The sequence below is a fragment of the Haliotis rufescens genome, unplaced genomic scaffold (assembly GCF_023055435.1).
Source record: "Haliotis rufescens isolate VD_foot unplaced genomic scaffold, xgHalRufe1.0.p SCAF_47, whole genome shotgun sequence".
NCBI classification, from domain to species: Eukaryota; Metazoa; Mollusca; class Gastropoda; order Lepetellida; family Haliotidae; genus Haliotis; species Haliotis rufescens.
Window position 1 is genome coordinate 2,536,134 of NW_025964190.1, and position 27,535 is coordinate 2,563,668.

The 27,535-nt window shown below is 41.7% G+C and overlaps 1 protein-coding gene across 1 annotated transcript in view; it reads right to left on the minus strand.

Annotated features, from left to right (window-relative positions):
- LOC124119398 (G-protein coupled receptor 183-A-like) overlaps positions 1-11,704 on the minus strand; it is a 38,288-nt gene extending 26,584 nt beyond the window's left edge. The window contains exon 1 of the mRNA XM_046481890.2: positions 11,649-11,704. The gene's annotated coding sequence lies outside the window, so the exon portion shown is untranslated. The remainder of the gene's footprint in view (positions 1-11,648) is intronic.
- Between the last annotated feature and the right edge of the window lie 15,831 nt (positions 11,705-27,535).

The window sequence follows — 27,535 nt, forward strand, 5'->3', positions numbered from 1 at the left end:
TTTAAAATTAGCGTTCGACTTTCTCTCCATGTGACCAGATTCAATGACGCACGTGGGGCAATGGTTGAGGCCACTCTTATTTTTCCCTAATGTCATATCGTTGGCATATTTCAACATGTGGCGTAAAAAACTCGCTACGTCATCAACGTCATGTCCTTTCAATCCATCGGTTGGGTGTTCTTTTTATGAAATTAGGTCCCATTGCATATAACACCTATTAACATTCATTGCTTATTTTTCGCGAACAGCTGTTCTCTGATGAAGACTTCAGAGTGAGCATATTGGTTTCGCTTTCACGGCAGATGGGCAGAGTGGTGGGGGGTGGTGGGGTGCGGGTGGGGGTGGTGTCGGGTTGGGGGTGGGGGTGGGGTGGGGGGGTGGGGGGTGGGGTGGGGGGTGGGGGGGGGGGGGGGGGGTTGTGTGTGTGATAAAGCCTTTCCCGGTCACGCCGGATGCCGGGATCTTTACAATTGAGTGAGTGAGTGAGTCGGGTTTAACGCCGCTTTTAACAGTTATAGCACGGCGTGACAGCTTATTGTGAGAGGAAAGCCCGAAGTGATGCAGGTCTCAGACGTTTACCACTTCGGTGGAACCCACGAGCACGGTATTTTATTTAAGCATATTCGCTTGCCATGTTTAGAAAATACACAGAACGGTCCTAGTGGTCATGTTTGTAAAGATCCGGTGACACGGGTGGCCCACTCGTCTAAGGCGCTGCGATTCGCTGGGCAGAGTTACGTCCCTTGGGCACGCCAGAACCTATGATTGTGGGTTCGAATACCGATACGCCCCGATTATGTTTCTAGGTTTGTCAGCACCATACCCGTGCTCGTGGGTTTCACCGAAGTGGTAAACGTCTGAGACCTGCATCACTTGGGGCTTTCCTCCCACTTTAAGCTGACACGCCGGGATATGACTGGAATACTGTTAAAAGCGGCGTCAAACCCAACTCACTCACTCACTCTGTGTCAACTAACGTTCGTTTCAAGGCTTCAAGAGTAGTAATCTGATCTTTGCTGTAATTAACGGTGAGATGGTGCGATCTGCCGATCAGACATAAGTCCAGGTGTATAATTAACATTTCGTATAACTAGATTCTGTAATAAGAGGGTTAAATTAACACTGCCATCACACGATACCCGCCCTTTTGATGCTGTATACTGGGTGATGAAGAACAAACATCGTCAAGCGCGGACGCTGTCCAGTAAGTGGGACACAATCGTGTGTATTTTGCACAGCTGTCCGGATACGAAAGCCAGATTTCCGGATAAATGAAGCATTTTATGTAGCATACATTTCGTTTCGCCAGACAATCCAGTGATTGACATCATGAGCATCGATCCACGCCATTGGGATACGATGACATGCATCAACCAAGTCAGTGAGCCTGACCACCCGATTCCGTTAGTCACCTTTTATGGCAAGCATGGGTTGCTGAAGACCTTTTCTACCCCGGATCTTCACGATTGATAATTCTACTGGGCTACATATGAAGCAGTAATACCTTGAGGCGGTTCAGGGGGCACGGGTGGCCCAGTCGTCTAAGGCGCCGCGATTCACTGTGCAGAGTTGCGTCCCTTGGGGACGCCAGAAACCTATGATTGTGGGTTCGAATCCCGATTCGCCCAGATTATGTTTCTAGGTTTGTCAGCACCATACCCGTGCTCGTGGGTTTCACCGAAGTGGTAAACGTCTGAGACCTGCATCACTTCGGGCTTTCCTCCCACATTAAGCTGACACGCCGCGATATAACTGTAATACTGTTAAAAGCGGCGTTAAACCCAACTCACTCACTCACTCATTTAGGCGGTTCACGTGTATGCCACACACAGCGAACCCATAATGACGGCGGAACAATTAGAGCACGGTTAACAGTGTTGGTGCTCTATTCCCTTTTTATCACGCTGTGGTGACCTTTCGATAAGAAGTAATTATGACAATTATCCCATTACCAAAACAATAAACTTGGTAGGGCGGTTTGTTAGGATATTAATTCGTTCATTGATAATATCACGAAGTGATTATGTGAGTTGTGGTAATATCCTTTTAGCGACGTTTGTTTGTCAGCGAGCCTGACAACCCGATCCCGTTAGTTGCAAGCATAGTCGCCTTTTACGGCAAGCATGGGTCACTGAAGACCTATTCTACCCCATATCTTCACGGGTTTAGCGACGATTGAGAAAATATAGGAACAGTTATATTCCTATAACAAATCTGCTATGACTATAAAACGTCAACGCTAGAGATCCCTAGAAATCAGTCTCGATTAAATATGGTGATGCCATACCATGGATCGCACACTGTAGAGGATTTAAAGATCAGTTTACCGGCATCATAAGCATTTTGTCCTCTCATACATATTCCCCCTAGTGATTCCGACCCGTGAAGATCTGGGATGGAATAGGTCGTTAGGTACCACCACTTGTCGTATAAGGTGACTATGCTTGTCGTAAGAGGCGACTAACGGGATCGGGTTGTCAGGTTCGCTGACTTGGTTGATGTATATCATTGTATCCCAATTGCGTAGATGCTCAATTGGGATCCAGACTGGTCCAGACTCGAATATTTACAGACCGCCGTCATATAGCTGGAATATTGTTGAGTATGGCGTCAAACAACAAACAAACAAACAAACCCTAGTGATTCCGGATTTGAAATGACCACATGCAGCCTATGCTTGTCTTAAGAGGCGACATAGAACGGCTGGTCATGATCAGGCTCGGGTCATTGCATGTCGTCGTCACCGATGTCGTAGAAACGTTGCTCACGTTTCCTCTTTTGTTCGATGTTTAACGCCACACAGAGCAACATTTCATCTATATGACGGCAGTCTATAAAAAATGGAATCTGGACCAGACAATCCAGTGACTGACATCATGAGCATCGACCCACGCAGTTTGGATACGATGACATGCATCAACCAAGTCAGCGAGCCTGACCACCCGATCCCGTTAGTCGCCTCTTACAAGCACGGGTTGCTGAAGACCAATTCATACCCGGGTCTTCATCATGTCTCTTCAGTCACTGCCTTTCCTCATTGCTGGTGTCCCCCGCCGTGATATTGCTGGAATATTGCTAAAAACGGCGTAAAACCATACTCACTCGCTCACTGCCTTTCCTGGTCCATCCTTGATGACTATTGATTACAGGTCATACAGCTGGAATGTTGCTGAATGCGGCGTCAAACAATATTCTGTCATTCACACATTACATTCTAAAGAGCCTGTTTGTAAAATGTACGACTTCTCTAAAACAAGGACTGGTCGGCTCGGAGTCAGCATACTGTGTCTGAGTGGGGTATTCATGTTAAACTGCGGCATGGTATCTCAGTGAGCTAGCACTATAAATCGGCATCAGTTCGGACTAGTACAAACAGCCAAACACACACACATACACACACACACACACACACACACACACACACACACACACACACACACACACACACACACACACACACACACACGTCGCTATATAAGTGAAATAATCTTGTACGCGACGTTAAAAACCATTTCACCTCACCTCCATGTATCCGTATACCATGTGTCTGGTTTAATCAACACCAGAGAGTTATCGGACTCGAATATCTACCAAAACATATTCAATAGGGCGTAGATAAAATAGTGGTGCAAAGTATATCGATGAATCACAGAACATCGCGAATAGGGCGAGCATGTATCGCCAGCACCCTCCACCAACCGTTTCAAGAAAAAGTAAGTGCCATAACGTATGAAGCTGTCCATGTGAGACAAATCATGGGAAAACATCGCGCATCACATTGACCAGCGACAATGTCATCGTAGGTGGTGTCGTAAGTAGATTGATTTGTCGAGACATACCTTTCACAAATCGTTCACCAGCAATTGTAAAAGAAGTAATTGTGTATCGCTTTATTCAGCGGAATTTCAAACCTGACAAATATCTGGCCTTTTCATGGTGGATCAATACTCTAGTTAATTGTGGCATTTGTTTGTAGTCCTGAGATGAAATATTGATTATATCCTGGAAAACAGCAGTAATATATTGTCCTAAGTAATATCAAAGTTTTATAAATATTTGACAAATTTGCATCCCAATTTCATCGGAAAGTTTCGTTGGTGATTTTCTCTACGTTTTGTTGGCGGAAGGTATTAAAGACATCGCATGGTGACTCTCCTTGACTTTTTTATAATTAGAAAGCCGTAAAAGGTATCCTTTTAGTCAGTGTTACCGAGTGTCAATTACACCGACATGATATAGTATCCATCACATTATACAGCTGCGTGCAGACGAACCAAGTGCTATATATCAAGAACCGACTCTCAGCGATCGCTCAACTTTACCAAGTCTCGAAGGAAACCATGCGTTGTGCTTTAAACCTTTGTTTCACGACAATTAATTTAACCTTAAGTGACAGTCACAATTGAGGCAGTCCACCGTCTTGCAGACGCACTTGACACCCTGTTAATATACTTGTGATCTGATGAAACAACGAAACAGGAATTGACCAGTTAATTATTCTAACTTATCAAATATAATTGAAAGTCATAGGGGCACGGGTGGCCCGGTCGTCTAAGGCGCCGCGATTCGCTGTGCAGAGCTGCGTCCCTTGGGCACGCCAGAAACCTATCATTGTGGGTCCGAATCCCGGTTCGCCCCGATTATGTTTCTAGGTTTGTCAGCACTATACCCGTGCTCGTGGGTTTCACCGACGTGGTAAGCGTCTGAGACCTGCATCACTTCGGGCTTTCGTCCCACATTAAGCTGACACGCCGTGATATAACTGGAATAATGTTAAAAGCGGCGTTAAATCCAACTCACTCACTCACTTGAAAGTCAGATGAAATGACGAGGAACAATAAACATAAGTAGCATTGTGGTGATAAAGCTGTCTCATGTAGCTGACACGTAGCTGTACTTTGTCCCGATTCTTTACAATTACAAGTATATGTACTTGCAATTTTCCAGTCCACTTTTTAAAGTATTTATGGGGATTTCCTCATGTTCTTATTCAAAAGTCACACAACCAACTTTGTAATTGCCAAGACTTAGGGATAGTTTTTGTTAACAAAATAAGAAACTTTATGTCCTAAACGTGGTGAAACGCAAAAACGCATGAAACTTTTACAAAAATCTCCCACAAATTACAAGTTTGTTAAGGTGTGTATACTGTAACATTAGTGTTAGGTTTCTTAAATGTACGGGGCGGTCGGGGAGCCTAGTGGTTAAAGCGTTCGCTCGTCACGTCGAAGACCCGGGTTCGAATCCCGACATGGGTACAATGTGTGAAGCCTATTTCTGGTGTCCCCCGCCGTGATATTGCTGGAATATTGCTTAAAGTGGCGTAAAACCATATTCACTCACTCACTCTTAAACGTACACCTGGGAACATCGGTCTGCGTGGTTTCCGGATGGTTTCTCGAAAACAGAAATGCGACTTTTCATGATGTGATAATTGCCATGACCTGGAACATACACATCGGTGGCTATTGTACACCATCAGCATGGCGTGAAGGCTGCCTGCCCTGTCCAAGGAACATACAGATTAGTGGCTATAGTACACCATCAGCATGGCGTCAAGGCTGCCTGCTCTGTCCCCGGAACATACAGATTAGTGACTATAGTACATCATCAGCATGACGTCAATGCTGCCCCCTGTCCCAGGAACATACAGATTAGTGGATATAGTACATCATCAGCATGACGTCAATGCTGCCTGCCCTTCCGAGGAACAAAAAGATTAGTGACTATAGTACATCATCAGCATGACGTCAATGCTGCCCCCTGTCCCAGGAACATACAGATTAGTGACTATAGTACATCATCAGCATGACGTCAATGCTGCCTGCCCTTCCGAGGAACAAAAAGATTAGTGGCTATAGTACACCATCAGCATGACGTCAAAGCTCTATACAGATTAGTGACTATAGTACACCATCAGCATGACGTCAAGGCTGCCTGCCCTGTCCCAGGAACATACAGATTAGTGACTATAGCACACCATCAGCATGACGTCAATGCTGCCCCCTGTCCCAGGAATATACAGATTAGTGGCTATAGTACACCATCAGCTTGACGTCAAAGCTCCATACAGATTAGTGACTATAGTACTCCATCAGTATGACGCCAATGCTGCCCCCTGTCCCAGGAATATACAGATTAGTGGCTATAGTACACCATCAGCTTGACGTCAAGGCTACGTGCCCTGTCCCAGGAACATATAGATTAGTGACTATAGTACACCATCAGCATGACGTCAAGGCTGCCTGCCCTGTCCCAGGAACATACAGATTAGTGACTATAGCACACCATCAGCATGACGTCAATGCTGCCCCCTGTCCCAGGAATATACAGATTAGTGGCTATAGTACACCATCAGCTTGACGTCAAGGCTACGTGCCCTGTCCCAGGAACATATAGATTAGTGACTATAGCACACCATCAGCATGACGTCAAGGCTGCCCCCTGTCCCAGGAATATACAGATTAGTGGCTATAGTACATCATCAGTATGACGTCAAGGCTGCCTACCCTGTCCAAGGAACATACAGATTAGTGGCTATAGTACACCATCAGCATGACGTCAAAGCTCCATACAGATTAGTGACTATGGTACACCATCAGCATGACGTCAAGGCTGCCTGCCCTGTCCCAGGAATATACAGATTAGTGACTATAGTACTCCATCAGCATGACGTCAAGGCTGCCTGCCCTGTCCCAGGAATATACAGATTAGTGCCTATAGTACTCCATCAGTATGACGTCAAGGCTGCCTGCCCTGTCCCAGGAATATACAGATTAGTGGCTATAGTACACCATCAGCATGACGTCAAAGCTCCATACAGATTAGTGACTATAGTACATCATCAGCATGGCGTCAAGGCTGCCTGCTCTGTCCCCGGAACATACAGATTAGTGGCTATAGCACACCATCAGCATGACGTCAAGGCTACGTGCCCTGTCCCAGGAATATACAGATTAGTGACTATAGTACTCCATCAGCATGACGTCAAGGCTGCCCCCTGTCCCAGGAACATACAGATTAGTGACTATAGTACTCCATCAGCATGACGTCAAGGCTGCCCCCTGTCCCAGGAACATACAGATTAGTGACTATAGTACTCCATCAGCATGACGTCAAGGCTGCCCCCTGTCCCAGGAATATACAGATTAGTGACTATAGTACACCATCAGTATGACGTCAAGGCTGCCCCCTGTCCCAGGAACATACAGATTAGTGACTATAGTACTGCATCAGCATGACGTCAAGGCTGCCTGCCCTGTCCCAGGAATATACAGATTACTGGCTATAGTACTCCATCAGTATGACGTCAAGGCTGCCTGCCCTGTCCCAGGAATATACAGATTAGTGGCTATAGTACACCATCAGCATAACGTCAAGGCTGCCTGCCCTGTCCCAGGAATATACAGATTAGTGACTATAGTACACCATCAGTATGACGTCAAGGCTGCCCCCTGTCCCAGGAACATACAGATTAGTGACTATAGTACTCCATCAGCATGACGTCAAGGCTGCCTACCCTGTCCCAGGAATATACAGATTAGTGGCTATAGTACTCCATCAGTATGACGTCAAGGCTGCCTGCCCTGTCCCAGGAATATACAGATTAGTGGCTATAGTACACCATCAGCATAACGTCAAGGCTGCCCCCTGTCCCAGGAATATACAGATTAGTGACTATAGTACACCATCAGTATGACGTCAAGGCTGCCCCCTGTCCCAGGAACATACAGATTAGTGACTATAGTACTCCATCAGCATGACGTCAAGGCTGCCTGCCCTGTCCCAGGAATATACAGATTAGTGCCTATAGTACTCCATCAGTATGACGTCAAGGCTGCCTGCCCTGTCCCAGGAATATACAGATTAGTGGCTATAGTACACCATCAGCATAACGTCAAGGCTGCCTGCCCTGTCCCAGGAATATACAGATTAGTGACTATAGTACACCATCAGCATGACGTCAAGGCTACGTGCCCTGTCCCAGGAATATACAGATTAGTGGCTATAGTACATCCTCAGTATGACGTCAAGGCAGCCTGTCCTGTCCCAGGAATATACAGATTAGTGGCTATAGTACACCATCAGCTTGACGTCAAAGCTCCATACAGATTAGTGACTATAGTACATCATCAGTATGACGTCAAGGCTACGTGGCCTGTCCCAGGAACATATAGATTAGTGACTATAGTACACCATCAGTATGACGTCAAGGCAGCCTGTCCTGTCCAAGGAACATACAGATTAGTGGCTATAGCACACCATCAGCATGACGTCAAAGCTCCATACAGATTAGTGACTATAGTACATCATCAGTATGACGTCAAGGCTACGTGCCCTGTCCCAGGAACATATAGATTAGTGACTATAGTACACCATCAGTATGACGTCAAGGCAGCCCCCTGTCCCAGGAACATACAGATTAGTAACTATAGTACACCGTCAGCATGACGTCAAGGCTGCCTACCCTGTCCAAGGAACATACAGATTAGTGGCTATAGTACACCATCAGCATGACGTCAAGGCTACGTGCCCTGTCCCAGGAACATATAGATTAGTGACTATAGTACATCATCAGTATGACGTCAAGGCTGCCTACCCTGTCCAAGGAACATACAGATTAGTGGCTATAGTACACCATCAGCATGACGTCAAAGCTCCATACAGATTAGTGACTATAGTACATCATCAGTATGACGTCGAGGCTACGTGCCCTGTCCCAGGAACATATAGATTAGTGACTATAGTACACCATCAGTATGACGTCAAGGCTGCCGGCCCTGTCCAAGGAACATACAGATTAGTGGCTATAGTACACCATCAGCATGACGTCAAAGCTCCATACAGATTAGTGACTATAGTACACCATCAGCATGACGTCAATGCTGCCCCCTGTCCCAGGAATATACAGATTAGTGACTATAGTACACCATCAGCATGACGTCAAGGCTGCCTACCCTGTCCAAGGAACATACAGATTAGTGGCTATAGTACACCATCAGCATGACGTCAATGCTGCCTACCCTGTCCCAGGAACATACAGATTAGTGACTATAGTACATCATCAGCATGACGTCAATGCTGCCTACCCTGTCCCAGGAACATACAGATTAGTGACTATAGTACACCATCAGTATGACGTCAAGGCTGCCTGCCCTTCCGAGGAACATACAGATTAGTGACTATAGTACACCGTCAGCATGACGTCAAGGCTGCCCCCTGTCCCAGGAACATACAGATTAGTGACTATAGTACATCATCAGTATGACGTCAAGGCTGCCTGCCCTGTCCCAGGAACATACAGATTAGTGGCTATAGTACACCATCAGCATGACGTCAAAGCTCCATACAGATTAGTGACTATAGTACATCATCAGTATGACGTCAAGGCTACGTGCCCTGTCCCAGGAACATATAGATTAGTGACTATAGTACTCCATCAGTATGACGTCAAGGCTGCCGGCCCTGTCTCTGGTACATGTACATTCCAATCCTGTTATTAATAGCATAGCAATTGCAAATACTACGAAGCAAATGATATGGAAGTTTGGCGACCAGTCTGCCTTTTTCCAACATCATTGAAACATCTGCCATAAAAACACAAATTTACATATGTTTTTCGAATTCAGCTTTGAAACGCATCTCGTTGGCCATCGATTCACGATGTTCAATTTGGTGTAAATTTCGTTAACCAGAACATTTTGCCTTCAGAACCTATTGTAAAATCTACATTCATACAACATTATTATTTCATATTCATAATTTATTAACTTCGGAAACATATTGATCCAAATGATTTCGACGAGAGCAGTACCGTCGGGATTTAAATGTTTGTCATGTCATTCCAAAGCAATGAACACAAGTGATTCAGTATAGGACTGGGATGAGTCCATATTTACTACCCGGGTACTAGACACCCTATTACCCGGCCCTACCCGGATACCCGCTATAGGTCTCAAGAGTTTGTACCATGTCCGAATGGGAATTGTTTTGCAGAGTTGCGTCCCTTGGGCACGCCAGAAACCTATGATTTTGGGTTCGAATCCCGGTTCGCTCCGATTATGTTTCTAGGTGTGTCAGTACCATACCCGTTGTTGTGGGTTTCGCCGAAGTGGTAAAATGTCTGAGACCTGCATCACTTCGGGCTTTCCTCCCACATTAAGCTGACACGCCGCGATATAACTGGAATACTGTTAAAAGCGGCGTTAAACCAAACTCACTCACTCCCCTACTCAGGACCCACCCGACCCGAGTACCCGAGTTACCCGTCCCAGCCCTAAATTCAGTACACTGTTTACAGAGGGAGTTTCTGTTATGAAAAAAACTAACCTGCTTCACAATATACCGTACACTGTTTATAGAGGAAGTTTCTGTTAAGAAAAACCTGACCTGCTTCACAATGTACAGTACACTGTTTAGAGAGGGAGTTTCTGTTATGAAAAAACTGACCTGCTTCACAATATACCGTACACTGTTTAGAGAGGGAGTTTCTGTTATGAAAAACCTGACCTGCTTCTCAATATGCCGTACACTGTTTACAGAGGGAGTTTCTGTTATGAAAAAAACTGACCTGCTTCACAATGTGCCGTACACTGTTTACAGAGGGAGTTTCTGTTATGAAAAACCTGAAATGCTTCACAATATACCGTACACTGTTTACAGAGGGAGTTTCTGTTATGAAAAACCTGACCTGCTTCACAATGTGCCGTCCTGCTTAACCTCAAAATTTTCATCAGTGTCACCTTCTTTGTCAGCTCGAACTTTGTCAGATCGATAAATCGCTTAAGACAAAATATGTGTAAGTCCCTGGAGAATCCACACAATCACGTATATCGAACGAGGACTTCGATGTTTGTACCTCTGTTAGTTATGATAACTCAATGTTATATCTTTGGAATGTGACAATACATATAATCCACAATGCGATCACAATAAAGGCGCAGACATTATCGAAACCTCAGCAACTACACGTACTTATAACAATGAATTGATAGCAAACGTTCCATACCATGTGCACCGAATTACAAAACATGTTTCAAACACAGTTTCTACCATTTAGAAGACTCAGAATAAGTTGACCCAACTTATTCTATACCCCCTTCCACAGAACCGTTCCTCCAACAATTCTCCGGCGTAATAAGTATTTACGGTCTTCTCGTGATCAGGGATTTGGTAAAAAGTATTGATACAACGCATTTCATTTCTAGCCAAAGGGCAGATTAAGTAAACATCACTTTTGGATTTGGCTTTAATGGAGATATATTGCAGTTGGAGCATTTTTATGGCGTTACTAATAACTGACATTTTGCACATTTCAGTCTGAATATACGACGATTGCATGCGCTGGTTGGACAGGATACGCTTACCTGTTCGCAAACACCTGGTATCATCACTATTTGAAAGTGATTAATGAACATACGCGCATGATACAGTCGGAATTGACTGCTTTTAGCAGATATTTCTTGTGATAATTGAAATGCTTTGTCGCCCTTTTTGATACTATTGAACTAAGCTAAAGTTGGTTTCTGGATGAAGAAACAATGTTATTCATGAAGTCACAGTTCCGCCCTGTCACTATAAGGGTGCATTGTTTTACATGTACATGTTTAAGTATAATTTCTTTAAGGTAAATACAGATACATTCCTACCTGTATTATAGGAGTAATGCAGAGTTTTGCCAACCGCCCTGTCTCCGTGGTTATTCTGCTGCAATTGACTGGTCACAGAACCCACACACTTACAGATCAATACCAGCGCTGTCGGCATGCTTACACTACCTCACTATACCGCGGGAGCCCTTCCTCGTTATAGCGTCTAGTACCAGTCAAAATGAGGCGTTATCTTCAGTTCATTCCTGATATCTCGCCTGTTTCTGTCAGTCTTCTTATTTCCAAATGTACACCATTTCTTCAAATACGGGCCAGTTTACGTTGCAAAAAAGGTTCTACTTTTAACTGGTACTCATATATTTTAGTAGTGAGTCAGTGTTTGTTTGTTTGTTGTTTAATGCTACACTCAGCAATATTTCTAGCTATATTTAGTTAATCGAGTATGGACAAAGACGACCCAGTGATTGATATCATGAACATCTATCCACGTAATTGGGATACGATGACATGCAATCAAGTAACCGAGCCTAACCTCCTAATAATCCATTTAGAGGTCTCTCCCGACAAGCGTAAGTTGTTCTTTATTCATACCAGGAATCCCAACGTGTGTAGTGTCACTTGTTTTACGCCGCAGTCGGCAGTGTCTCAACGACGGTAGCCTGTGAAGGGTCTTGCACTGATATGCCCAATAGCAGAGACGCCAGGGGGTCTGCCATTGTAACCACCTACTGCCCACTGGTCACTCCTATGACAACAGACCGCCTCCGTGGTCTTGTGGTAGAGCGTCCGCCCGGAGAGCGGAAGGTCCAGAGTTCGATCCCCGGCCGCGTCATACAAAAAGACGTTAAAAGATTGTACTTGTTGTTACCCTGTCTGGCGCTCGGCATTAAGGGGCTAAAACAAGGACTGGTCGGCTCGGAGTCAGTATACTGTGTCTGAGTGGGGTATTCATGTTAAACTGCGGCATGGTATCTCAGTGAGCTAGCACTATAAATCGGCATCAGTCCGGACTAGTACAAGCAGCCACACACACACATACACGTGCATGCACGTCGCTATATAAGTGCAATAATCTTGGATGCGACGTTAAACCCAATTTCACCTCACCTCACCTCCTATGACAACACGAGAAAATGGGGGCCTATTCCTATCCGGAGTCCATATGGGAGATTTTAAGTATGACTTTGGACACTGTCCATTTTTTTGGTTAAATCAACCAAAATATTTTTTTTGGGGGGGGAGATTTTAAGTATGACTTTGGACACTGTCTTTTTGGGGTGTTAAATCAGCCAAAATATATTTTTTTATTTCTCTCGAAAATCCGGAAACACTTCAGTCCGAACGATTTCGGGTTGGAATGATGACTCGTTTATCTGGACAGTTGTTTATCCGTTACTTTCATGAGGGATGAAACTGTCCGGTGTAATGGGTTCGCAGGGTGTTTTCTGTTTCGTACTGGGAAGAGCTCCGCCTTTAAATATGATGACTCTGATCGTCACCAGCATCAAGCCCTCGGTAGCCTATTTGAGCAGACTCAGTATGTCTTGAGTAGTTTGGGACGGTGGGATAGCCTTGTGATAAAACTTTTCGCTCCTCACGCCAAAGGCCCAGGTTCGATTCCCCACAAGGGGTACAATGTCTGGTATCCCTTGCCAAGGTTTTGATGGACCAGGACCTGAACTCGCTCACTCTAATCTCGTTCGAAGTATTATTCTAGAGGTGTCTGGTGGTTTGTGAGATACTATATAGTCAGTCATTGCAATACAGAAGTTGTATCCATAGAACTATATATCCCTTGTATATTTTTCGCATGTGCCGCATCAAACGCTGTGAAATAGTTTTATAAACCCGGAAAAGTTGGCTTTGAAACAATACGTCTTGTGACTGTTTTCTCAATCCAACATTTCCAAAGAACATTCGTTATTTTATAAGATTTTTACAAGAAACATCCACTTTCCGATCTCGGAACACAACCATGAATGAGCACTTAAAAGTTCTGAATCTTGTTAAAACTTTATCTAAAGAAAGATTTAATTACGTGAGCACGTTAACCTTAGCACGGAGATGCGTAAACATGATTAATTTCTGAAACAAAGCCCGAAAGTGGATAACACATGCAAAACAGCACAGGCAAAATATATTTGTGCTATTTTATAATAATGTTGTTTAAGGATTCAGGCGGCCTTTTCAGCCTCGATAAATATTTGCTGAAGGAAGCCTCTATATAAGAACATCATTATATCCATAAAGACATAGTTTTAGCATTGAAAACTGCTTAATATTATAAAATTGTACTATCCCAAAGTCTCACTTGCAGACTTGCTGACTATCCTTACCAAATAATCACAGCTTTTAAAAGTAATCCATGACAGACATGAAGAAAATTGAAGCTGAGAACCACGTAATGCAATCTGACGTCGATGCGGTTGCTGAGACAGTGGATATCATAAATGACAAACTTTCGCAAATTGATGTTGAACTTGATAAACTCGAGTTGTTTAGCCGAAGAGATAATATCATTATCTATGGTGTTGATGAAGATGAAGGCGAAAAATCTATAGCCTGTAAAGAAAAAGCGATCGCCGTACGTAATGTTTGAACTGTCTTTATTTGTTAAACATGGGATGGAACTACGAAAAAACATGTTGAGTGGAAATTCATAATTTTAATTACCTCACCCTAGAAAGTCCTCATGATTATCACCGATTGTTAAATGAATGTTATATTTATATAATTTTTGTTGTATCTCCCAATCTGTAAATTCTCACCCACTGTATTTATCTGAACTTGTATATTGGCCGATGGCCTTTGATACAATAAACGCCTTTGACAGTGGACTGATTTTAATTCATTACGAAATTTACAATACAGCGATTTGAAACAAAAGCATTTGCTGTAAATATTACCGAATGAGTGAGAAGGGTTTAGCCCCGCTGTGAAGAGTATTTCAGTTGTGTCACGAAGCACCAAATTAATGAGGAAGAGTAGGAGCAGGGAGACATACTCTTGTAATATGAACTACAAAACACAATCAGTCAACCAGAAGCTTTTACTGCCACAGATTCGGTGGTGATGGTGAGAGATGGAGCCTATATTTGTTCTCATACACCATGAGGGCTCTCTTGATTATGCTCATGAGGAGGGCAGTGGTGTAGACAAGTTTAAACGTCAGTTAATACATATTATCCATGATAATGGTGACTTGTGTAAGCTCATCCTATGTGGAGGTTTTAATGCAAGGACTGGTCAGAAATTTGATTATTTGATAGATGTTGAGATAGATAATCTACCTAATGATAAAGAACACACTTCAGATGAATTTTATCAACAACGATGTGTCAGTGATTTTCATATTAATAACCACGATAGAGCCTTAATTGATTTGTGTAAGTTACGTGGGGTTCACATCGTTAATGGTAGGACAAAATCAGATAGTCCAGGTAATCTTTTATTTCTCACACAGGAAGTAGTACTGTAGATTATTTTATTGTTTCATCGAGTGTATTTAAATCTATTACAGATACGTCAGTGGTTGAACGAGCCGACTCAGATCACTTGCCTATTGTCGGTCACTTCTAAGATCTTACTCCTTGTTCTTTTCAACAAAACAATGATGTCAATACTGCATCTGCCTCATTAACCCCTGTACCAAAATATAGACTTCCTCCTGATCTAGTTGTTTCCTACCAAATCAATCTCGGCATGACGTTAAGTGAGGAAATGTTTAATGTGCTTGCAGTCAATTTGAAGGATAACCTTCACGCAGCAGTTATCAAGCTCACTGACATTGTCGTTACGTAAAAAATCACCAGACAGTTCTATAACTCATGTATGGATTTCCTATTTTCAGCATTTATTGAATCCGATGTGCATCACGGCCTAAACAGAATTTGATCTATTAAAATCGGATTTCTCAGGTACTCATATATGTGATGAATGTAATGCTCTCATTCACGGAAGAATTGTAATCTCAGAACAAGAAGTGAGGGAAGCATTACAAAGTCTTTAAAATGGTAAAGCGTCAGGCGTTGATGGAGTCCCACCAGATTTTTACAAAATATCAGGAGATTTTCTAATACCATATATGTTGCCTTTATTAAAATACATCCTTCATATAGGTATTTTCCCCGATGCATGGAATATTGGAATGATAATGTCTTTATACAAATCAGGAAATGTCAGTCAATCAAACAATTACAGAGGTATATCTGTTTTGAATGTCATGGGGAAACTATTTGCATTTGCTGTTAAACAACGACTTAGAATTTGGCTTGAAGTAAATGATATATCTGAAGCCTAGCAGGGTTTCGCTCTTGGTACGCTACAGTTGACAATATCTTTGTTCTACAGTCACTTTGCTCCAAATATTTATGTAAACCTAGAGGTCGTTTTTATTGCGCCTTTGTTTATTTTCGCAAATCTTTTGATTACATTGATAGAAAAAAACTGCTGTACCTATTGATCACAAAAGGTTGTCGTGGAAAACTGTCACTAGTTCTTAAGAATATGTATTCCTCAGTCAAATCGTGTATTAAAACTGACTCGGGTACTCCTTGTTTTACTACTTCCAGTGGTGTTCGTCAAGGTTGCATCTTAAGACCAGTCTTATTCATCTTTTTATAAACGAACTTGTTTCTGAAATTTACAAAGAATGTCATCACGGTGTGTTTGTGACGCAAGATATTATAGATATTATGTTATTGCTGTTTGCGGATGATGTTGCTCTAGAGTGTTATGCTATGTGATAGGCTTGCAGAAACAACCTAATGTATTGAAGTCCTTTTGTATTAAGTGGGGTTTAGAAGTAAACCTTGAGAAAACCAATGTTATTGATTTTAGAAATGGTGGAATTGTATCGAAGCATGAAAATTTGATATACATGTATGATAATTAAACATTTAAAAATTGCAAGTTATTCTAAGTATTTAGGACTATTAATGTCCTCAAGATTAAATTGGTCCAAGGTTTGTAAGACCTTAGCGCTACAGGCATCTAAGGCAATGTTTCCTGTTTATAAATTATCCAAGGAAAACAAATATATCTCATTTTCCGCAGCAAATGCGTTATTTAATGGTAAAATTCTACCAATTTTGTTGTGCGGCTCGGGAATATGGGGCATTAAGTATTTTGTGTCCATTGAGAAAGTTCACACTTTGAATTTAAGCAGTTGTTATGAATGGGTAAATATGCTTTAAATAAGGCATTTGTTGGTGAAACTGGCCGCTGTAGTATACGTGTACATAGCCAGCTGCGTGTTGTTAAATATTGGATATAATTATTTAAAAAGGAAGCTCTCAGGTACCAATTCCAATGTTACAAAACCCTCAAACAATTAGATGGTGAAGGGAAAACGAATTGGGTGCCTGGTGTAAGAAGCATATTATTTCATACTGGATTTTCCTTTGTATGGATCTCACAAGACACTGGTAATGAAAAAACTATTTATAACTATTTTTACATAGATTTAACAAAGATTATTAGACATACTTCAGCAAAACTGGCATCAACTTTCTCAACCATTATGCTAGTATTAAATCATTGCTACAGCAATGAAAATATTTATGCATATTACAAGATAAAACTCAGTTGAGAGCTCTTTGTAAATTTAGAACATCTCTCCATAACTTCCTTGTCAATAGGTTTCGTAGAGCCAAGGATATTCATTTAAGAAATTGTATATGTTTTCACTGTACCAACCAGGAGTTTGAAGACGAGTTTCACGGGGTTTTTTATGTGTGAAAAATATAAAACGTTGAGATTAAAGTTTCTACCTAATTTAGATATTACACACAAAGACAATCAATTAATGATCAATTTGTTGAATTCGACCAATGAAGTAGTTATCAAATCTTTAGCATTGTATAATGATAATTTGAAACATGTATTTAGACTATGTTTATATATTATGCTTGATGTTTATGTATCTGTTAAAACCGAACTCTACTATGGGCCATATGGCCTTGCATACTGTATAAACTGTCTGTCTGTCTGTCTGTCTGTCTGTCTGAAGCCTACATTTATCAGGAAATTATCAGCTTGTGAAACATCGTCGCTGGTACATCTAATACACCATTTGAAAGGTCTAATCCTACTGTTTACGCATATGAAGTTATGTATATCACATTACTTAAATAATTATTAATACATAATGACTTGAATAAACTGCAGGCCGTAAGAGCCGGTGAACTATCAGCCCGAGTACAAACCTGTCGGCCTCGGGCCCATGGGCCGATGTCAATTTCGAACACTGTTCCGGACACAATATTACACAGAGTATCGCGGACCCCGTGTCCTGCGGCTTATGACAACCGTGTTGTTTAAAGTGACATAGGTGCATGAATCAGACACACTTAAGAATTGACCTTCACTTTGTGTGAGTTCATTGGAGTATGAACCTTCATAGTGTGAGGGCCAAACTGTTTGGCCCTCACTCTATGAACATACTCCAATGAACTCACACAAAGTGAAAGTCAATTCTTATAAATTTTTTATCACAATTTCTTACCTCAAAGGATGTAGGCCAAGATCTAAAAACATTTTTATTTAGTACGTGTGACTTCATGTTTACACTGACAGTCATACAACAACCAGCTATATCGCGGAGTAAAATAGTTCCTCAAAAAGAGAGGTGACATGGGCGTATGGATGCACAACTTGCTCTTCAGAAACATCTTACGCAGCACATGTATTCAAATCATATCCTCATTAGATGAGAAAGGTCTGTAAAGAACTACCTCAGTAAGGCAGTCACAATGACAGCGCGTCGTAATACATTTACATCAAGTACAAGACGTCAAATGGCCGACACGATAAACGTGACGGGAGAGATTTCCGAAGTTGTTAATGAACCTGTGGCGGTTACATGTGTTAGTCATCATTGATCAACTGGCCGATCATTGAAAGGTGAATAAAGATGCGTCAAAGAGACACAAAGGTAAATTCATAGATTGCTTGGGACGGTCAATGTCAGCCTAGGCACGGATCGAGTCGATACTACGATAGTTTAGATGTGCATTTCTTCGTTTGTTCATAAGGATGGGCCGTAGCGAGGATATTCGTGAACAATTATGCAGTCACGCTCTCTGACATTTCTCAATGTATACTGAAACGCTGAGACCAAGAATAAAGGTTCTAAATGATCAGAAAGAACGCTTATGCATGCGTTCGTGCTTGGGAATTCCCAGGGGTTTCCCCAGGAATGTGGAAGTAGTCCGTCAGTGTTTACGTCATTTCAAGAACACTGTCTCGTGAAAAACGTATGAACGTCAAATTGTGTCGTTCATACACTTATGAACGTCAATTTCGCGGTCATGTGACCGACCTCTCGTCCAATGGAAAAGCCGTATTTCGTGTAAACTTCAAAATAAAAAATTATCAGTTGATGAGCGCAAGAAAGGTTCCTAGGCTCATCGAAGGATAATTCATGTATATGTGATAATGACAACCAATATATTATCCACTCTCGTTCTTAAGTAGTAATAAAACAATCTATTAATTTGAATATCACGTTAACATTTTTATACCATGTTGAAATGAACACTGTGCACCCTGATCTCTTTGCAAGAGCATATACATTCTTAAATTCGACTGAAACGATTGTCGCCGCCTCGCTTGCTGATGGAACTGTGATGGAATTACGAACAAAACTGTTTTCTGCGCGTCCCTTCAACTCATCAAATAGACATATTTTTATTTTTATGGTCCAATATAGCCACTTCTTTAAACTAGAATCACGATGTACAGTATAGGATAACACATAAATGTCAATCGACCAATGCGTTGTCAGTAAAGCAATGTTTCCTCAGGCGACATCGTTTGATTTGTTACGATGATGTCTTCTGCGGATCTATTGCTTGGTAATAAACTAAACTATACATGAAAGGGAAGGCCATATTGACGTTAGCTTCAATTGCAACGAATCACGTTTGGCGAACTTTCATAAATATGTGCTGGCACCCGATGTTTCATAATTCATTGGAACAGAATATCACTGATGTTAGATAAGGAATATGAGGATTTTAGGTAACAAAGTCATTAAATGTAAACTAAATAACCAAACTTGATAAGCATATTGTTACGTTTACACTGGCGTATACATTTAGTGCAATAACTAACCCAAGTCAATGGCGGGTGAAAAACCATGCGGTCTCTTTTATTACATCACGATCTCACGGACTAGAGAGCAAACAAGGGAGGTAATTCTAATGCAAGTATTGGCACTGATAAAGTAGAGAGTCTGTGGATCGATATTGGTCATGGTATTATATCTTTTATACATACACAAAACATATGATCATCTGTTCTTGTACGCGTGATCTGATACAAAATATTTTCACGTTTGTTTCAATTGTCCAAATGCATATAAATTATTTATTTTCTCGCACATTTTGGCTTTATTTATTTTGCGATAAATGTGTTCATCCGAGTGTTCATGTACGGTTTGCTACAAGCACGATTCATGAAAATTGAATAAACTAAGCGGCAAAGAAAGTACAGGTTGGCAATTTGTAATTTCCCTAAAACAGCGATAACTAGTGGAAAGTGGGTATTGGGAATATGACTGCCGAGGAACAGGTACCAAAAAACAACTCACCCGAACGCGCCACCTTTGACGGCGCTCGTGCAGTGACAAAACAATGGTGAAACAGGTTTTCCGCCTATGGCATAAACTGCACGTGCATGTTAGCTGTATAAATGCGTTCGTCTGCAGGGTATAACCACACGTGATGAAAGCACACAAAAGAAATGCCACGACTGTCACAGGAGCAGAGAGAGAAAGCCATCGGTATGGACGAAATGGGGGCGTCACAGGTCCAAATTGCCAGAAGGTTTAGATGTACACCACTGACAGTAGCCAGGCTGATTCAACGGTACAGGCACACAGGGAGGACACAGGGCAGGCCTAGAACCGGACGCCCCCGAGTGACAACACCACTGGAAGACGGTCAGATACGGCTCATTAACCCGCGAAACAGATTCGTAACGGCGACGACGACGGCAGCAACAGCGTTGGGACATCCCATTAGCCAACGTACGATACTACGACGACTTCGTGCTGCTGGAATCCGAGCGTATCGTCCTTTCCGAGGAATGTTACTGACTGCTCAACATCGACGCCTGAGACTGCGATGGGCGATGCAGGTTCGACGCTGGCAAGTGAGAAATTAGCGTCGAGTGCTCTTTACTGATGAAAGTCGGTTTATCTTGTTTCGAAAAACGACAGAGAACGATTTATCGACGCAGAGGTCCATCCATTCGGCGGGGGAGGTGTCATGGTGTGGGGTGGTATTTGTGGAGATCAGAAGACTGATTTGGTGATTATACAGGGAAACCTGAACGCTGTGCAGTACAGAGACCAAGTGTTGCAGCCAATTGTGCTTCCGTTCTTACAAAACCAACAGCAGGGGACATTGTATTAACACGACAATGCCAGGCCCCATACTGCAAGACTGCCTCGGAACTTTCTAAACCAGCAGAACGTTGACGCCCAGTTTATTTTGCGGTGCTGCACGTACAGGCTCATCTACGACTGAAGGATAGAGCGGGACGTGCTTGTGTCTTTTGCGTACACCTGGTTTCATAACTTATTTGCTCTGATACATTCATTTAATTTTCATCAATACTTTGCCCTTTGCGCCCATTGGGATCTGTTTCGGCAGGTAATCGAGACTGATTATTCTCTAGCGTTCACGCTTTGTATTCTCTTACTGCCGAGAGTGCAATGTTCCACTTTCTTAAGAAATATCTGCCATAGAGTACTGTTCCAACGAAATCATAAGCACGTGAATCAAATTAAAAAGTGATGATACCATGTGTTTGCGAAACGGTGAGAATCTCCTACATTGCTGGTGGAACCCGCATAAACACATGCAAAGGCAAGTCAAATGTTCACCTGAAGAAAAAACATGATACTTAATAGGGAATTGCCTCAGACATATTTTTTGTCACTATAAAATTCATAAACACATTGGCGGTGGGGAAGCCTTCACGTTAAAGCTTGTTGCCAGGAATTGGTTTTTGAGCGTTCTTACTCACAACATCTAGACTTTCACTCTCAGGCAAACCATTTACAACGAGCCCATCGTCCTTTTCCGTACCTCAAGTAAACAATATGGTTTGTGTTTAAGATGACTTTTTTCAGTGTTTTCGGTAAACAAAGTATTGTTAAAAACAATTCCGATATGCCCCGATACCGCCTCACTGAATGTCAAAGTACGGTTATAACGAACTCAAAGAGACCACTAATTTTAGTTCGTTATAACCGTAGTTCGTTATAAGCATATATACAACAAATGGCCGGGACTAAAAAATACGTTCGTTATATCGGTCAGTTCGTTATAAGCGTGTTCGTTATAACCATAGTTAACTGTATGTGGTCACTAGATTTAAGAACACACGATATAATGTACCGGTTAGCAAATTTCATATGTGCTTCCCAAAACTTTAAAAGTATCATACATTCAAAATACCAACATCAAGGAATAATAGGTTTCGAATAGCTACCGAAACAGATTCCACGGGGCGAAACTATCAAAATAGCGGAGCAAATTGCATGGAACACTAATAATTAATGGTGACACAAGGTATTCGCGAAAATGGAAAGCAAGGGATGCGCGACCGGTAGGACTCGCCACAGACGTTTGATCAAGATACAATTGGCTTCTTACAGTTACTCACCGATAATGGAACATAAGGTTCGACGCAGTATGTCTGGATGTACCAGCGACATGTGTGTGGCATTTGAGAGTCTGGACACTCTGTCTTCATCCTTCTTGTTATATAAATGTTCTCTTTACGAACATTTGTTAAACAATATGAGACGGGAATCAAAATCGTTAACAGTTCCCTCAAGACGTGGTTAATCAAATTCAAAGAAATTCCGAAAAAGGAAACATGAATCGTTTTTCTTAGCTTCTCTTGACTCTTTTATAATGTCGTTGACGCGTGGTGTTGTAAACAGGCCGACAGATATCGCAGCTTTGTCATTATTTGCACGTAAGAGTAACAGCATGGACACACCAACCAAAGAGCACCGTTACTCAGAAGCCTGGTGAGACATCGGCACATAACGTTTCATGTGACCCTGATGCGTTTTGTGGGACGCGGTGATTATTTTTAAGCTATTTTCTTCACTGTGCGATGACACAGGAGGTGAAAGAACAGACGTATCCTGCAGGCTCTGGTAATGGCAATTCATGGTGTACAGTATCGGGGCGTGACTGGGAATAATATGATGGAACTATATGTGATATTGCGAGGATGGAAGGGGCAGCCGAGGTCCCTGGGCCTGCTGCATGTCTTCGAAATGATTGTGTTTTGAATACTCCTTTCACAGCTCAGTTTTTTGAAGCAGAGACTTAACAAGTGTCCTGACGCCTATATTATTTAACGTCACATGCATGTTACTTGACTTACATTAGGTCGATTCTTGGATTTGGTCTCTACTCCGGGGGGCGAACCTACTAGGTTAATAATCATTCTACAATGACATGTTATTATCCTACTTTCTGATTGGTCCGTCAAAGGTATCTAATCTACGTTAGACCATGATCTTGAAGATGACCGCATTACCGCGAAAGCAAATATTTACTTAGAAACACTTCGTTTGCAAAACCGACATTTGATCATTTCAAAAGATGGTCTTAGTTTTTTACTGTTTCCTAAATAATGTGCTATCGATACGGCATTAGTCACAGCAAGTGCGGTAATATATTCCAGGCGGAAAACATGACAAACAAATACTTAAAGAATATATTGTAAAATTCAGTAACATCAACGCTGCTTGACGTTTGGTGCTACGCTGTTACGTACTGTGATGTCTAACACGTCATAATGCTTCACATCCACAGAACTTCATGTCGTCATGAAAATGGTGTGTATTTAAGAATAATACATTTCAAAGACTGCTTCAGTTTCCTCCAGGGATGTCAGTTTGCGTGAGTGAGTTTGGTTTAACGCCACTTTTAACAGTATTACAGTTATAGCACGGCGTGTCAGCTTAATGTGGGAGGAAAGCCCGAAGTGATGCAGGTCTCAGACGTTTACCACTTCGGTGAAATACACGAGTACGGGTATGGTGCTGACAAAGCTAGTAACATCATCGGGGCGAACCGGGATTCGAACACACGACTGGGCCACCCGTGCCCCCCTTATCTTCTTATAAGGACATCATTATGTCCATAAAGAAATAGTTAGTTTCAGTATTCGATTCGTAGTATCGTGCCACCGATGTCAGTTGGAATAATGCTCACAGAATATTTGCCTATGTGGTTACCGCATTGTTGTCAAATTTGAAACCTCATGGTATCGTGTTCGGTTTCAAATGAAATTTACAGGTATAGTACTCTATAATTCGATACACCCGAAAACCTCAATACTCCAACATACTCAATAACTAAACATACTCAATACTTCAGCATGTCCATCAGTTCAAATTACACCGTACATCAACATACTGATATATGACAGTGTAATTTATTGTTAAACAATGTTGCAAATATATGACGTTGTTTCTGTTAATATTCAGTAGAACTTCATAACACAGTGTTTTAACAATAATTAGTTGTTAGGAATGTAAGACTATTTACTGTAAGCAGTTGTGGCAGTTGGAGTTGAGTGTAATCTGGAATCTTCTGGTACTTTCTAGAAGGTATTTAGAAGCGGGCAAACGCATGCCTCTCTCATCTCACATTACATCAAGAACATCGTTTGTGTGGTGAAGATCATATATTTCACCCTGAATATCCAGCCTAGGACTATTTTACAACCTTGTCCTCTGTTGCTGCTAGGTGAATATTATTATCACTGACTTGATTACCACTACAACTGCCATTATATGTTATGCCGTTGTAATTGTACTGCCATTGATTTTTGTACTGCCACTCTTTTGTGTACAGTCACTGTAATTACTTTGCAGTAATTGTTATTAGTTTGTAAATGTAGTTACTTTAATAATACAATTGCTTTTATTTTGTTGTTATTTGTTGGTTTTACACTAAATTCTTTTGTGTATAGGTTTCTGGGTTAACTTATTGTTTCAATTTAAAAGTCGTCAATTAATAATAGTCAATTCTTCGACATACACAATTACTAACAATTATCAATACGTCAACACACTGCATACTTCAACACACTCCATGCTTCAACACGCTCCATGCTTCAACATATCCATACTTCAACACACTCAGGCTTCAACATATCCATACTTCAACACACTCCATACTTCAACACACTCATAGCTTCAACATATCCATACTTCAACACACCCGAAGCTTCAACATATCCATACTTCAACACACTCCATACTTTAACACACTCCATACTTCAACACACTGCATACTTCAACACACTGGGGGGCACGGGTGGCCAAGTCGTCTAAGGCGCGCGATTCGCTGTGCAGAGTTGCGTCCCTTGGGCACGCTAGAAACCTATGATCGTGGGTTCGAATCCCGTTTCGCCCCGATTATGTTTCTAGGTTTGTCAGCACCATACGCGTGCCCGTGGGTTTAACCGAAGTGGTAAACGTCTGAGACCTGCATCACTTCGGGCTTTCCTCCCCCATTAAGCTGACACGCCATGATATAACTGGAATACTGTTAAAAGCGGCGATAAGCCCAACTCACTCACTTCAACACACTCCATGCTTCAACACACTCCATACTTCAACACACTCCATGCTTCAACACACTCCAAACTTCAACACACTCCATACTTCAACACACTCCATACTTCAACACACTCCATGCTTCAACACACTCCATACCTCAACACACTCCATACCTCAACATAACCATATTTTAACACACTCCATACTTCAACACACTTCATGCTTCAACACACTCCATACTTCAACACACTCCATACTTCAACATATCCATACTTCAACACACTCCATACTTCAACACACTCCATACTTCAACACACTCAAAGCTTCAACATATCCATAATTCAACACACTGCATACTTCAACATATCCATACTTCAACACACTGCATACTTCAACACACTCCATATTTCAACATATCAATTCTTCAACGTGCTCCATACTTCATCATAGCCATACTTTAAAGCATCATAGTAAGAGCCGACCGAATTCTGATGGAAGGGGTAATTAGAAAGGAAACTGTTCAAGGGTTACACCACAAATATTCAAAATGTATGCTACGTGCTGTACTATTCTGTTTATAAGAAAAATACCAGGCCGGCACCACCCATACCCTCAGAATATTTCATGATCTGTACTTTTGGACATACATAACCATTCTTTACAAGTTGAATCGTTATCGTTTTTATGTGTTTAACCGATTTTCTGTTCTGTTTCCATAAATCGAGCATATGGCTCAATTTCACGATATACAAATATGTTTTACCCATTTTATTTATTTAAGTATTTATTTACGGGACAATTTGAATAATCTCTGCAGATGTTATTTGGACATAAAGACATATTTTAAGGCTTCCTAGACAAGGCCTGCTGTTTAATTAATAGCACAGCTGTCACAGATCCTGTCTGTGGATGCTCAATTAGCATTGCTGGAATAAGCATAATCGGCACATTTCGACCTTGTTACTGCATTTAATAAGGCCATGTCACATCAATTTGAAGGCTGCGAAAGATTGGTACATTTATTCCAATTAGCAAAGATTACAGAACTGCAGTACTACCGCTAGACTGGTTCGATCGTCAATTACGAATCAAATACATATAGAGTAATACATCGCGTTGTACATACATGCGAGTAGAAAATGGTATGTCCTTTAAAAATGTATAACTTTGTTATCTCTGCACTAACGGTAAATAATAGAAAATCAACATTTATTTAGCCCGTGTTAGTCAGAATAATAGGGCTGAGCACTATTTTATTGTTGAAACCTCGCTCTGGTCTAATTTCCCAAGATGGCACTACGCACATTACATAGTGATCTTGGGAGGTGACCTTCACTAGCACCCGTGACCAATGCATTCCCAAAAGACCCGAGACTGTTTAAATCACGTCTATGACGCTTTTTTCAGTCTCACTGAGTCATAATAATGAGGAACTGTCGTTAGGAGGTAATAAGTATTAATTACGATGAGATATCCGACACATCGTGAATACCTGACAAGTACTGGTAACACGAGATGGCGCTCCTATAAATAACAGCAAAAAAATCCTGTCCATTACCATAAGAGTCCAATGTAGGATTCCGATATATCATATGGGTATGTGTGTACGTGAAACGTTTAGAAATGTAGACACCAACGACTGGGGGTGATGGAAAATGTCTCGACGTGAACTGAAAGTTAACTCTTGGAAAGTCACCCTCCTTCTTATGTGGTTTTGTGTATGAATCTTTATGTGTCGATCTAAATATGAAACCGTTGAGGCGGATTCTTTCACTGTCCTTTTTTATGTCTAGTATAGGTGAGTACATCAGTGAAGGGGATTAGCTATTTGACCATCACGGAACGAGTTCAGATCAACGATATACCTGAAGATTACGTCAAACTTAGTGCCAAATTCCCTTGTTTTGATTGTGTCAATCCGAGCAGAATATCAGATTCCTATGCATAAAGAACCAGATCAGTGATTGGCCCTACCTCTTGCCTTCATGTCTAATCCCCTAATGTCACATTAATGTTATCTTTGAGGAATTCCAGCATTTCAAATAAAAGCGACAAAAACATTTTCATAATCATAAGAAATCTTACGTCTGTATGCCGCTGTCGAATGGCGGAAGAGTTGCTGGGCGGCGTTACGCAAAAAAAATAATTGCCTTTTAGTGTGAGTGGCGGGTGCTGCCGGTAGAGCAGGACATGGTTTACCCCTTCGTGAACACTTTTCAGTTATCTATTCACATTTAAATATTTTCATAACGCTTTTGCAATTTACGCCCTATGGAATCTGTATCGATAGATAATTCTCGATGGTTATTCTCTGGCATTT